General features: G+C 39.3%; 1 protein-coding gene across 1 annotated transcript in view; it reads left to right on the top strand.

Annotated features, from left to right (window-relative positions):
* alk (ALK receptor tyrosine kinase) overlaps window positions 1–14,636 on the top strand; it is a 507,772-nt gene that overhangs the window by 136,255 nt on the left and 356,881 nt on the right. The window lies entirely within an intron of this gene.

Here is a 14,636-nt window from a genome sequence, read left to right as displayed (position 1 = left end):
ACACACTTTTTCCTTCTTATCATTAGCTGTGTTTTCATTAAAGTCCAAGCTAATTTTGAAACTAAATTTTAAACTGAGACAATCCGTCAACGGGTTTATAGCAAATTACAAAAGCTGCATAAACGTACTTTGGTCAGAAGATGGCAGAGTAATGTGTTGCTGTAGGCTAGTCCGTCAGTTAACAGTAGAAGAAGAAGTAGAGATTGTGCTAGAGAGAAAAACAGTAGTAAAAGAAGAAACTACATGAGAGAGAAAAACAACTACAAAAAGAGGCTGCTAATCGAACAACTTTGGAGAAAATAGAGAAGAAAAAGTGTTCAGGAACTGGATTCATTTGGAAAACAGCTTTCTCTTCTTTTGCATTTTCAGAGAAGAAAAAAATGATCAGTCAAGTCAGTTCGGATACAGTGTTTCCATCTCCTGTGTAGTGCATTTACTATTTTTCCAAAATAGACAAAAAACACCTCAAGCGAGCGTTAAAACTTTAGGCATGTCTCTTTCCAGAAATAATGACCAGGTTACTCAAATTAATTGATGGACTGTTGTAGATGTAGACTGTCAGCTATTTGAGAAGAATTCTCCTCCCCTTGTGATATCATCCAGAATTTAGCCCCGCCCACTTGATTGTGATTGGTTTAGAGAAATACAAACAATCCTCGAACGATAACTTATAGACAGTCCTTTCTCCAGCGCTGACACAGAGTTGTGGAGAGAGGGTGGCTTCACAAGACTATACCCAGCATTATAAAGTAATTATATTAGCCTAAGCTTTAACAGCTGCAACATCAGTAATGAGCACAGGCATGTATCATGAGTTATAATCCAGTTATATAAAATATGATTCTGAAACCCATTCCATTCTACAAATAAGTACTTTTACTTAATGTACTTTAAAGCAGCAGTGTGTAGAATTGTGTATAATCACCTGAAACTAAGATTTGTTGTGTTTTGAGCCCTTTATGTTCACCACCATATTTCTACATTTATCCAGAATGGACAAACCAAACACAGGAGCTGCGTACTGAAACGATTCTCCAAAAAAAAGTCATATTCTGTCAATGCAAGTAATCTGACAAAGGAAATCCTGAATCACGTATTTATTTGAACAAAGTTATCTAATATGATTCTAGTTAATGTAAACGGTTACACCAGAGGGAATGATTCTCCCTTTTAATACTTCTCCAACCTACATTATATTCAACAGAACATGACCCAGGTCAAGAAGACATCAGCTCCCTTCTGAACAGTATTGATCTCCAACATCTTACTGAAGAAGAAGCCAACACTCTCCATTTACCAATAACAGCAGATACACTCTCTGCTGCACTTAATCACATGTCCAATAACAAAGCAGCTGCACCCGATGGCTTTCAGGCTCAATTCCATAAACACTTCTGTTTCTTAGAAAGTGAGAGTTCTTGGCTCTCACTGACATGAATCTTCTCGTGTTTACCCACAGCAACAACAGCAACAACAAAAACTCTGTTAAGATGGAGAATAGAAGCAAAAATAAATACATTTGGCTTTAATGAATCCTTTATTAAAATGTCTTTTGCTTTAACTTATCATTGTGATAAGTAAATATTGATTGCACAATTTAAAGGCGGTAGAATAGAGACAACAACAACATTAGATTGCTTTCTCATAAGCCTTGCTTTTAATGTGAATTTGGTTGGATCTCCAGGGTAAAAACATGGGAAATTAAGGTGTGTCAACCACAGCCCGACCAAAACAGGGAGACAATATTGCTTTGTTTTCCTCAGTAGTCATGGGTCGTGTTGCGGCTCTTTTGGTAGATTGGTCGCCCAGTGACCAGACCGGTGTATAAATGTGTTTCATTAGCAAGGTGGCACCATGTAGGGTAGCCTTGGCCACCTGTTAAAGTTCTTCGAATGGTTGCTATGACTAGAAAAGTGCGATACAAGTGCAGTCCTTTTACTATATATCTATATTGTCTCGCACCTTGGTATTATGTTTCAGAATAAAAGCCCTACACAAAAGCCCATATACACCACATATCCTATCAGAGAGCTTTTTGCTATGAGGCAACTCAACAAAAACGTTTACAGTAGCTAGTACCCCAGATAGTGGAAAAGGCTGAATGTGGAATGATTGGAGTTACAGTAGAAACTCTACCACGCAAAACAGCCCCATTGACGTTAACAAAAGTTTCCACTTCACGAGTCATGGTCATTTATGTTACTGAACTAAAATTAAGTTATCACATAGTCGATTAGAGCCTCATATACAGTGCTGTGCAAAAGTGTTAGGCAGGTGTGGAAAAAATGCTGTAAAATAAGAAAGTTAATAGGAAAACATAAGAAAGTTAATGAAAAAATTAGAAATGTTAATAGTTTATTTTTATCAATTAAACAAAATGCAATGTGAGTGAACAGAAGAAATATCGGTACCGTTTTATAATAAGGTCCTTAATTAATTAACAAGTAATAAGGCATTGTTCTGGCTTTAGATCGGGTAGTTGCAAAAAGCATAGTTAACTTATAGTTAACTTATAATAGATGAGCAATAACGTATATTTTAATATCAATAAGCAAACAAAATAAGATTAATAAAGGCATGGCAAAGACATAATGGGTGGGTCATGGGTGTTTGTAATGCCATATAACACTTATATAAGCTTATAAACACACAATAATGTTAATAAGCATCTTGTAAGGACTTACAAGGGCCTTATTACTTGTTAATTAATGGTTATTACAAGGACCTTAATATAAAGCGTTACCGAAATATCTAAATCATGTCAATATTTTGTGTGACCCTTTAAGCCAGCATCAATTTTTCAAGGCATTTTTTCACACCTGCCTTAGAGTTTTTACACAGTACTGTATATGACTTAGAAGGGGTCTGCACCACCATTATCAGGCCATCAATGTCATGCTAGATTAACGTTTATTGTTAGTTCCCAATGACTTCTGACTGTAGTGATTATGACAGTATAAAGAGCCATGTGAGGAGGAAAGTTGGGGTTTTGGATGGCTCTTATAACACATGACTTTTACTCTTTTTTACTCATTATTATATCCTGAAAGTGTGCTGTCATGCATATATTCAGTAACATAAGGTATTTAATCCAAGCCATGATCTTTTTTCCTAAACATAATGTAGTTACAGCACACAAACAAACAACCAAGAAAGTTAGACCAAACTAAACTGAACGTGAAATCAAACTAAATTGCAACAGAACATTTAATAAGCTCATAACATCCTTCTGCCCCATTCCAACCCATTTTTACAGTATGAGGCTGATAACAAAACAGCCATTTAATGGGTAGACAATATCCAAAACAGGTAGGAAATCAACAAAGCTGAAACAACAACTTCAACTTCAACTTTGACTTTATTATCCCGAAGGATCTGCAGCCATAACATCACATCAAGAACCATGACAAACATGAAATATTGACAACAGTAACAATACAAAAAAACAAATTTCCACACCACAAATGAGAGCAAATACACCTGCCACACTAAACCTGTAGCTAATAAACAAGCTAAAAACATTATAAACAGCAAATGACATAATACATGTTAAGTTAAAACATAGCTTATTCTCTTGTTGCTATTTTTTAAACAATTACTCAATAGTACAGCATGATTTGTAGTGGAAGAGCATTTTTACAAGGCAAAGGAATAATGTACAGCAGCACTGTCGCTGCTGATCTCTTCACTGATCGCAGTCAAAGCTGTAACTTTCCTCCTGTTTACATCTAACAAGAGCGAGTCTATAAAACCATACATGACAGGGGCAACTACTCATTCCCAGGACAGTTTACATCAAAGACTGACACTTCACTCATCCATATATTGAAACTAACATTTCCACACAGACTTTAAAAGAGCTTGACACAGTCAAATAAAAACAAATGGGTGTAAAAGACTGTTGGGATTCAGCCATTAGACAGGCGCTGTTTGGGTCCACAATGGCGTGTTTGAACTTTTCTTGTCAGTCTTTAATCTAATCTGTTTCCCTTTGGCCCAGTTTGTGGCTGTCACTCCTAATTTTAGATAGAAGACGGTAAAGTGTGGTAGATAATAGTTAAAAAGAAACAGCAGATCACAGTAAATAGACGACTGGTGAGTTAGGTATGACAAGCATGAAGAAGGGAATGATGAGAAACATAATGGCCAAGCAAAATGCTTTTTTTTAAGGCTTTGCTTTGAGACATAGCCCGTCATTCCTTTTCTCCCTGAAGTGATGAGTGAAAACAGGGCCGACACAAAACATTTTGGAAAATGGGACGGATACTAATGACAGCCTGGGACAGTTTTGACCCCTGCGTCTAAAAGAAATGATGGGAGGAATTCAATGAAATAAGCTCCTTCTTCACAACGGGACGCAGCATTTCCCAGTGAATAGGTGTTGACGAGCGCTCTGCGACCGTCACTTCAAATATATTTCCACACTGTAAAACTAAAGGTGACAGGAATATTTCTCCAGCTGAAAAATATGCAATGAAAACATGACAGCGGTGAGTTTGTTACACTGAAATATTTTCTTTTTCTCAGAGCCGCATCTCCATAAAGACTTTTAAGTGCTATTCTGCTTCAGTACAACAATTTGATCTTTTGAACCACTTAATGTGGTCGGCCTTCATGGGCTGTAAACCGCTGGCAATAGCTGCCCCCAATGTGTTGAGTCATAATTAACGTCCTGGCTTTTTTTCCCCTATCTCTGTGTCCATTAGTGAAAATGGGCAAATTGCTTCCAAGAAAGTCTTATGTAAAATGTTTTTGGCCAGTCAACTTTATTTTTCATATTTTCAGTGGAAACTGATGAGCTTTCAGTGTTAGGGGCAAGTGAACAACATCATTACAGATACCAGGAACAACCAATTACAGTTCAGAACTTGTTCTATATGCCAGGTCATTGCAAGTTGTCTTTTCGTATGCACACAGAAGTGAAAAATCGCTTTTAGGAGAGCTGAGCCGTGTCTGTACGGACTCAAAAAACATGGAGGTTGTGCATACGCAGCTGGCAGACAGCACTGAGGACACTTAAAGTTTATAAACTACTTCTCTAACTTCTTCCTTGTTTACAGCAGGAGGCTCCTGCTCAATATTTCTCTTCCAACAACTGAAGTTTCTCCACCCCTGACATGCATATCTGGCCCCAAGAAGTAGTCCGTAACAAACTCCTCAACTTCAAAAGTATTCCTCCTGACATCTTCACACATTTTGTTGCAGTGTCTTATTTCACTGCCAAATTTCTCCACAACTTTCTTTTGATGTTTCTGAAACTGTCTTCAATCATTTTCCATTTCAAAACAATGATCTGAGGGGAATTTCATCTGAGAGCTATTTGGGGATTTGGGCTTTAACAAAAATTAGGGATCGGTCTTTGTAGCTGCACCAATCAATATTTTTGTAATAACACTGGCTGAAATGACAGTGTGTAATGTGAAAGCTTGTAAAAACAATAATAATATTTATTTATTTATTTAGCGCTAATCTACAAGGAGCCGGGTTACAAAGTGTTTTAGAAAATGCATTAGAAAACAATTGAAAGATATAAAAAAAGATACAATACAAGAACAAAGAAAAATAGGAAAATGACTAAAAAATATAAAGCAAAACAGCAACACAAAAGGTACAAATCATTCATCATAAAGCAATCATTTAAAAACAGGTAATGTGCTGTAAAGCCTGATTTTCTCAGGCAGAAACTTCCAGAGCTGAGAGGTCCTGATGGCAAAAACCTGGGCAGCCTTGAACTAAAGACTAGAACCGGACAGATATACAGTATATCGGTTGACAGATGTAATCTGCTGATATCGGCCTAACAAAGGCATATCTGTATCAATGTCTGATATTTTTTTAACAGACAGAAAATGATGCTTGGCATGATGTAGAATTGCTGTTAGCCATTCATTGGTTATTCTTTTTTTTCTTTTTTTAAATGAACATTCTTCGGTGTGGAGTTTGCATGTTTTCCCCGTGTCAGTGTGGGTTCTCACCGGGTACACCGGCTTCCTCCCACAGTCCAAAAACATGCACTTAGGTTTAATTTGAGAATTTTTTAATCGCGTAGGAGTGAATGAGAGCGTGATCGTCCGTCCCTATGTGTCAGCCTGTGATAGTCTGGTGACCTGTCCAGGGTGTACCCCGTCAGCTGGGATTGGCTCGAGCCCCCCAAGACCCGAATATGGATAAGCGGTTCAGAATAATGAATGAACATTAATTATGCTTATTTAGCTATTTATTTTATTCATATTTATTCTTAATTTTCACTGTTATCTTTTTTTAGAATTGGCTGACAGTGTAACACGTTATTTATAATGTACCAGTGCAGTGCCCGTAGGAAGTATGTATACGTACGTTACATGCAGACCACTACAACGTCTGCAACTCCATAAATCACTTACTTTTCATAAGGTACGCACACCATCCAGCACATACACATTGAACATTAATATTCGCTGGAAACTATTCGAATATTATTGGAAAATAGAACCTTGTAGCGCACTTTAAAACTCTGAAAGATAGGTAGCCTAAATAGACTTACAGATGAGATGAGTCAGGCGCGGAAATCCAGAGTGAATTGTGTTACTGACCAGGTGTAGGCCTATCACACAATGGGGCGGAGCTCCCTAAAAGGCGTCCGATCAGAAACAGTGCAATGCTGCAACATGTCGTACTTAAATAGTGATCGAGGATGCACAGTCAGCGAGATATGCCCTAGAGACACACACACACACACACAGACACTTCTTGCTTTCTGGATAGATAATGTAAAACAATGCTAAGTATTATTTAATAAAGTTTTTTGTTTGAGAAAGTAGCTCTCTGGGTAAATTTGCAGAGTGGTGATAAAACGGTGGACAATCCACATAAAAAAGGTTGAATTTCATTCCAGCTAAAATAATAACTATATATCGGTTATCGATTCACTTTCCCACTCTAAAATCAGTATTGGCATTGCTGTGGCACAACAGTCTAGTTTCTCTAATTGCATTGGCACACAACATTGTCACATACTTGTGAGAATTGATGACGCATGAAAATATGTACTGATAAAGAACAAAGAAAGGAAGTTAATAGCGTGCAGGCCAGGTCTCCAGAGAGTTAAATTACGCAAAAAACATTTCAGTATAAAAAAAAGAAAGACAGAAATGTGATGTTGTGTCATGTGATTCAGGTCCAAAATGTAACCATGTTACTCTCTTCCTCCTTCAATTTCTTACTTTACTTTTTAGATATTTTTTTTCTATTTTGATGTCAGCAGAGATAAAATTGTGCACCTAGAGGAGAAATTTAAAATGGTGAATCATAAATGACTCATTAAATGTTCTGCTCCTGCTGAAGGTCTTTAGTTTGTACCTACTAAATGTGATGTGGGGGAACTCATCAGCAATAATGCACCTCAGTTAAAGCTTTCTATGAATAAAAAAGAATAGGAACACCGCTTAGTTGATCATCTTGCCAGAAAATCTTTGACACATCATCACTCATCACTCCATTCAGTCAGCTGGGTGGGAACTCCCCTCTGTCCAACAGCCTGCCATGTGGAACCCCATTAAGCGTTAAACACCTGTTTCTTGCAGCAACCAGTCAACGGCAAATGCCATCGCGTTAAGGAACAAAGTGGTTTAACCGTTACTGGGAAATGGCAGCCAGCTGAATGGAATTGTGGGATAAAAGGGGGAAGATTGAGAGGGAGATGGGAATGGGGAGAGGTATTTGGGTGGAGAGATGAAGAGATAGATAGTGGCATTAAGGTGGAGGAAGATACAGGGTTCTGGGGATGAAGAGTCAGTGAGGAACAAACACATGAAAAATAGAGGGTAAGATAAGATGCTGGGAGAGAAATGGAAAAAAGTGTGACTGGAGGAAATGTTCAGTCAGAGAAGTAGATTTGCTTGAGGGCTTGAAGTGGTATAATGGAACATCATCCATCTATACCATCCTTCAGGGACCTCATTAAAAAATATCAACAAATGCAGTCTGGGACTCATTTGGACTATACATTAGATTCAGCGTGCCAGGATGGAGTGAGAACTAGCAGCTGCCTCGCTTTGAGGTCCTTCATCTCATTATCTATGCCCCATGCATCTATAGAAAGAAGATTGTTGTTGACAATGTGGCACCATAGCAAAGCTCCCTTTTTTTTTTCCCCAGCTTGACTAAATATTGGTTCTCCAGCTTGTGCACTGCTATTACTCTGTGACCCTGTTTAAACATTTGGAGCCACGGGGTGAAGCAGCAGTATAGTCATTTGTCTTTTAACTCCTATTTTCTATCTCATGTGTGAATTTCTCTGAAAAACACAATTTCCGTTCATGACAACAACCCCTCATTTGTTTTGCAGCAGGCAATTTGTGGCAAAAGGCATGAAACAAAGCAGCATGAGCGTACGTACAATTTACACAAATTGCAGCAGCTGAAGTGTATCATTTTCTGACATAGATTACAGTACAGATACTTAGTACAGATTGTGTCACATCTCCTCCTCTTGGAGACTACAGTTGAGGTTCTTTGATGGCGAGTTGGCGGTGGGTGATTGGCGGGTGTGACACGTATGGCCGCGCTTATGGTGTGTGAGCAGCGGGGGACGGTGGTGGCAGTAGCGCACGACACTCAGCTCAGCAGGCAGATTGGGGAACAGCTGCTAAGAGCAATTTGTTAGACAAGTCAGATGGTTGAGCTCTGGCGCAAAGGGCAACGAGGCCGCTTTACCTACTGACTCTTACCAAGGGTTTAGTCTCCACCGCGGAGCCGCTGGACTCAAAAGGCAGTCAGATGGCGGCGGTTAGGCCTGGCGAGAGGCTGGCAGCTGGGGATGTGGTGCAGCAGTATCAGGGGTGCTGGACTGTGTTCACTTCCTGCCAAGGGATACCCGATGCCGGTGCCAAGGGCAGAGGGAAGTTGCTTCAGTAAACACCCAGCTTGATTTAAATGCACAAAGGGAGGAGCGTTGTCCTAGAGGATCTCTCTTCAAACAGAATCTGTGATTGTTTTAATGTGTCACTGGTGGGATAAATGTCCCCTCGCTCTTTTATTAGCAATGTTACATGCTGGATAAGCATTTGGCATATGAACGTCTGCCATGTCTGTGCGGCGGCTATGATAAATGACAGAAGATAACAGGTTCGCGAGCAGACACGCGGTGGTGTAAAGTATCAGTTTAGCACATTTCTAAAGCCTTACATCTGCATGTTGTTTACTCTCAAGTTCTCACTGATGGTAAGTAAACAGCCAGCTTTGCAAACACACAGAACTCCAAGATGTTCTTGTTTCCCCCCATAACACATTCAGAATATAAATCATGCACCCAAACACATTTTGGAACAAATGTGGGTGATTAATTCCTTTCATTTTGCCCGTTTCCAACATGCAGAACACATATTGCATCGCATTTGCCAGCAACTTATAGTCGGCTGCTGAGACCCCCCCCCCCATACACACGCACACACCCCTCATTCCCTCGGTTTAAAGTCACTGCTTGCCAAAATTAAAAATTAATATGCATTTTTCTGCTTGTGCCTCCAGTGGCTTGTGTCAAAATATAGATAGATGACTAAAGCTATTTAACTTAATACGATTTATGCCCATTAGTTTAAACACACATTCCACACTACCCCTTCCTATGCTTGTCTTTGGAGAAGGGGGACAGGGGGGGTTTAGGGGGCGATAACAGGTCATTAGTTGATGCCACATAGAACATCATCTGATAGCTGATATCCTGAATTAACCTGAATATATTTAAGATGCAGCTCAGCACTGCGTGTCAATAATTTAAAGTCATAAATCTGTAATTAATTAATTCTAACAATATGTTTTGGTTTGGGGCCTACTCAGATGCTTTGTACATTATGATGTTGGGCTATGGAGGCCATTCACATGCTCAGAGACTTGTGTCTCATAAGTTTTTTGGTTGAAACTGGAAGGTCGCCGGTTCAAATCCCTGCCCTAACAGGTCAAGGGTTGAGGTGCACTTGAGCAAGGCATCTAACCCCTGGGTGCAGAAATGTGCATGGTGTGTTCACTGGTGTGTAAAAGGATGGGTTACATGCAGAGGACAAATACACTGCTGTGTGTGTGCGAAACAAATCTTAATCTTACATAGGCTTGGTGCAAAATCTTTTTTTACTACTCAGGAATTTATACAAATTGGTCAAAAATTCTTCCAAAATACCACATTAATACACCAAAGGCCTTGAGGAACACCATTAAGAAAACCCATGCTTTGATGTTTGAGATTCTGTAAGAATTACACTTTTCAGCGAGCACTTCTCTTCTGTGAAATGCTGAGAAAACCCTTATGTTTAATACACTTAGGAATCCTCTGAATGCTCTTGGTCCCTAGTCTGAGATTGTAAAGTTCCACGAGGCTGTGATCATCCTAAAGGTCAAGGGTCAAGTTCAAGAAATGCTCTCAGTACAATTAAATGGCTACAATAGAGACTTTATTGATCACATATGAATAAACTTGGCTCATTGAATCCACAAGAGTCTCAGCTTTCCAGTCAGACCCACTTTATGCTATTCCAAGACTGTATGCAGAAATATTGTTTAAATTCTATAAGCAAAAATAACACATTTATTCTGCATGAGAAAAATGGCAGGTTTTGTTTTGTCAACGTATAGGATTGGCATAAAGTGGGCATGTCTGTAAAGAGGAGACTCAAGGTACACAAACCCATTTTTATTCAGATATCTTGAGTTCAGAGGTCAAGGCATGTCTCGGAGCTTTCTGTACAAATGTCTAACTTTGCACTGTTATTTCACCCCCTTACTGACAAAATATCATGATATGAAAGGCAAAGGTTTCCTCAGGTCTTCATGTGAGCCTGCTACAAACAGAAACAGAAAGTCTGCAGAGGACGCTGGCATCCTCAAGGAATTTAGGATGTAAAAAAATGTGGGGGAAACTTGTTTTAATGAGTCACTGAAAATGAGTCACCTCGTACATGTGGGATATCTGAAATTCTGAAAAGCTTGGTTTAATTGCTAGTGTTTTGGTTAATGGAGCTTGGACATCCTTCACCAAAAGTGGTGATTTGAAAATTGCTCACTCTCTTCAGCACATTCTTCAAAAAGACAACAATCCCGGTTTGCCTGCTCTCACTATAATACCCTCACACTTCCCTGTGCTGACTTTGCAGTGAACGCTTGACATGCACAGATTTTTGGAGCGGCTGCTGCACTCTGAAAACACTGTGTGAGATAAAAATGATGGAGGTACCAAAGGGAGAAAAATAAGCATAGCCTCACAGAAGGACATCTGGGTGTTTTATTATGCCTCAGTTGACCTGACTGAGCCGTACTTTTGTATGCAAAGTTGGCACAAAGTGCAGCTCAAAATCGCTGCACAGAGTTGCTGCCGGATGAAAGTGTTGAAGAGTTAAATGGTGGATGGATTAGGCAATGAGGGAAGTGGGAGTCAGCAGAGCAGTTATACATTATCATAATATTTAGAGTTTCTGTTTAATGTGTTGTCTACAATCTCAATTTCACATATATAGCGTGATACAAGTGCTTTCTTTCATTTGCCATAATGTAATTTATTTCCATAATGTGATTTCTCTGCAGAGCACTCAGAGGAATAAAGAATCTAATAGTCCCTCATCAACTACTTAGGAAAATGTGCGCTCTAGCCTCAGAGACCACTCTTGAAAAATTATGAAAATAGATCACAAAAGGTTCTGTGAATTGTTGACAGTCAGCAGTGTTTACAGGAGCTTAAAGATATATTCATTGTGTGAAGCATGCTCACAGAAGCTATTAATTTTCTGATGTAGCTTTTCTTTTTCTATTTCATTCTTTTTCCTAAAAGTCCTGACTTTGAGTTCAGAAGAGCCTCTGAGGGGGTATTGATTCTGATTGGCTTCAAAGACAGTCTAGGGGGTGTGAAAAGGATCCCTAAGAGACTCTTTGACACCCAGGTCCAACGTTTTACCCTTTCCCATTCAGGACATTAGAAGGTTCAATGTTCCCCACAGCAGCAATAGGGTATCCATTTATCCTCTGTCAGCCTGGTAATTGAAGCAGGTTAAAGGAAAACGCTTTGTTCTGCAGCCGGGCATGTTGAGCCACATTATGACAGATGAGTGATCACACTTTGATGGTGTGCTCTTGATTATGTACATGTGTGTAGATGTACCAACATTGATGTCTGACTTACATTGGTTTTTTGATTAGCGATTACGGTGGTTGATATAGAGAATTTTTTTTACCTGGAATAAAAATAAAGCTTTTGTGTGTACTTTTGTTGCTTTATTAATATATTTCTTTATATAATTTTTAGGTTTTAATATAATTCTGTAGCTTAGTAGTTTTCCTTATGTATTCAAATCCAAACATTTGTATATTTGTTAAAGTATGTATGTTTTAGCATCAAAATGTTGTTTTCCCACGCATCATGACATACGTTTCTGGATGATGACCATTCTACCCACATCCTTATCCATAACAGAACCAGTAACACATTCAATAACACAGATCAACAACAGATCAAGGCAGCAGTAGACCAGCAACGCTGTTGTGTTCTGTGAGGTAAAATTGTGTTTTTGAAGAGAGCGATTAGCGCTGCTGTGGATGTGACCTAAGCTGTTCCTCTTGTTTAATGTCTAATGGCTGAGTGGGTGTTTACATGGGAAAAACATGGGAAAGAACACAGATGGAGTCGGCAAGTTACTAAAGACTGTTTACTTTGTTACACATACAATTTAGCACATGGTCAGCCAATTCTAAGAATCAAAAGAAAGAGAAATTAACATCAGTGCTGTACGCTTCGTAACAGTCAATTGCTGACAATTTATATAAAAAATACAATAAATAACTTAATAAACATCAATACTGTGTGTTTACAATAAAAAGATTAATTAATAAATAAATAGCCAAATAAACATCAGTGCTGCATGTTTAATGTCAGTCAATTGCTGAAAATTTAAATTAAAAATATATAAATCATACAATAAATAACTTTATAAACATCAATACTGTATGTTTACAATAAAAATTATTAATAAGTAAATAAAATAAATAAATAGCATCATTAATAAATATAATAAACATCAGTATCAGTCAATAACTGACATTTAAAAAATAAAAACAAATAAAACAAATAAATAGCTAAATGAACATCAGTACTGTGTGTATCAGTCAATTTCTGACTAAATAAAGACTAAATAACAATCTAATGAATTGCTAACACCATTCCTAAATCACATTGAGCATCGTTTCTGCATTATATGTTTTGTAAAATAAAGTTTTCACTTCAGTGCCTATTGCACAGCATGTATGCCATAACCATAGATACCAATATATATGTGTGATAGGCCAAAATTGATGGCTACCGTCACCGACATCATCTCATCCCCATCTCTGGACTCAGCAGCTCACCTCAAAGGCGACGTCTCCCATCTCTTCTCCTTCCTGACTCCTCCCCGGCTCTTGGGCAGCGCTGGCAGCTGTCAGACACAGAGTGGCATGCAGTGAGGCGTCAGACGTCCTGGCATTTGCCCTCTATCTGTGACAGCAGCTGACTGACAATTGCTGCCAGCCTGACAGTCTCTTACCCTTCTTCCCCGTGGCCTGGGTTCCAAATGTTATCATTACCGCGAGGAGGGATGTCATCATTTTCTTCCCTTGGAACATGGAAGCACTCACAGCGAAAGTGGCAGCAGTGCAGTGGCATTCAGCGTTGTGTGAATGACAAGATATTATAGCAGCTGTAGCAACAATAGTTCATGCTCACCAGGGGCCATAAAAGTGATTCATATGCTGTCTCCCTCTGTTTCTAAGACAAATGTAGAATTATATGACTCAACCTTCGATGCCCTTTGGCTGGGGAAATGAGCTAACGCCTGTGGACGGACATCGCCGTAAAAAAGAAGCTGGAATACATAGGTGAGAGACAATCAGTGGGGGAAATAATGGGCAGGAAAATCTTTAAGGGGAATTGCTTTCTCTCTGAGAGGCCGGACAACCGAGGCCAAGCGTCGTGCCAACCAATCAGGAATTAATTCAGTTGTCAATATTGCCTTAATCACTGCACCGGGGCCTGGTTCGCATTTCTCTTCCTGAAATGCCAAAAAATTACAAATGAACCCTAAGGATGGGAGGGACTTTCCCACCATATCGTTTAAAAGAAAGAGACAGAGAGTGTTTGATTCTGTGGTCAACTTTGACAGAGCAATGAGGACAGATGGAGGATGAATGCTGCTGGAAGAGGAGCTCCCAGTGATTAATTTGTGAACGACCCACCGGCACAATGAAGTAGTTCAGCTGATGGTCTCCACTGTGGGACAGGCCCATATCAGATTAATGGCAACGAGAGGGACAACAACTCTGATTATTATTTCCCCTGCCCTGCACTCCATTTGTCCGCTTTGGTCTCTCAGGGGTGCGAGTCGCAGTATAGACTACCAATGTACGTGATTACCTGCTTTCAATTTGCACTCCTTTCCATTGTTCTGCAGCCGCACTGCCCATGAGTCAAACACATACACACATGGGATTGCAAGAGCTCCTTTTCTTTTGTTGACTGCAACCTGATGAAAATTGCCACCTGAGGAGAGGAGCGAAGGACTCGACGGGGAGTGCCTTTCAGTGTTAAATTCAGTGGCGTGGAAGGACTTGCAGTATTGTTTTGTTTGTTGGACACTTGTGTGCTG

This window comes from Centropristis striata, chromosome 16 (assembly GCF_030273125.1).
Source record: "Centropristis striata isolate RG_2023a ecotype Rhode Island chromosome 16, C.striata_1.0, whole genome shotgun sequence".
Taxonomy (NCBI): domain Eukaryota; kingdom Metazoa; phylum Chordata; class Actinopteri; order Perciformes; family Serranidae; genus Centropristis; species Centropristis striata.
This window is presented reverse-complemented; position numbering and strand designations above follow the sequence as displayed.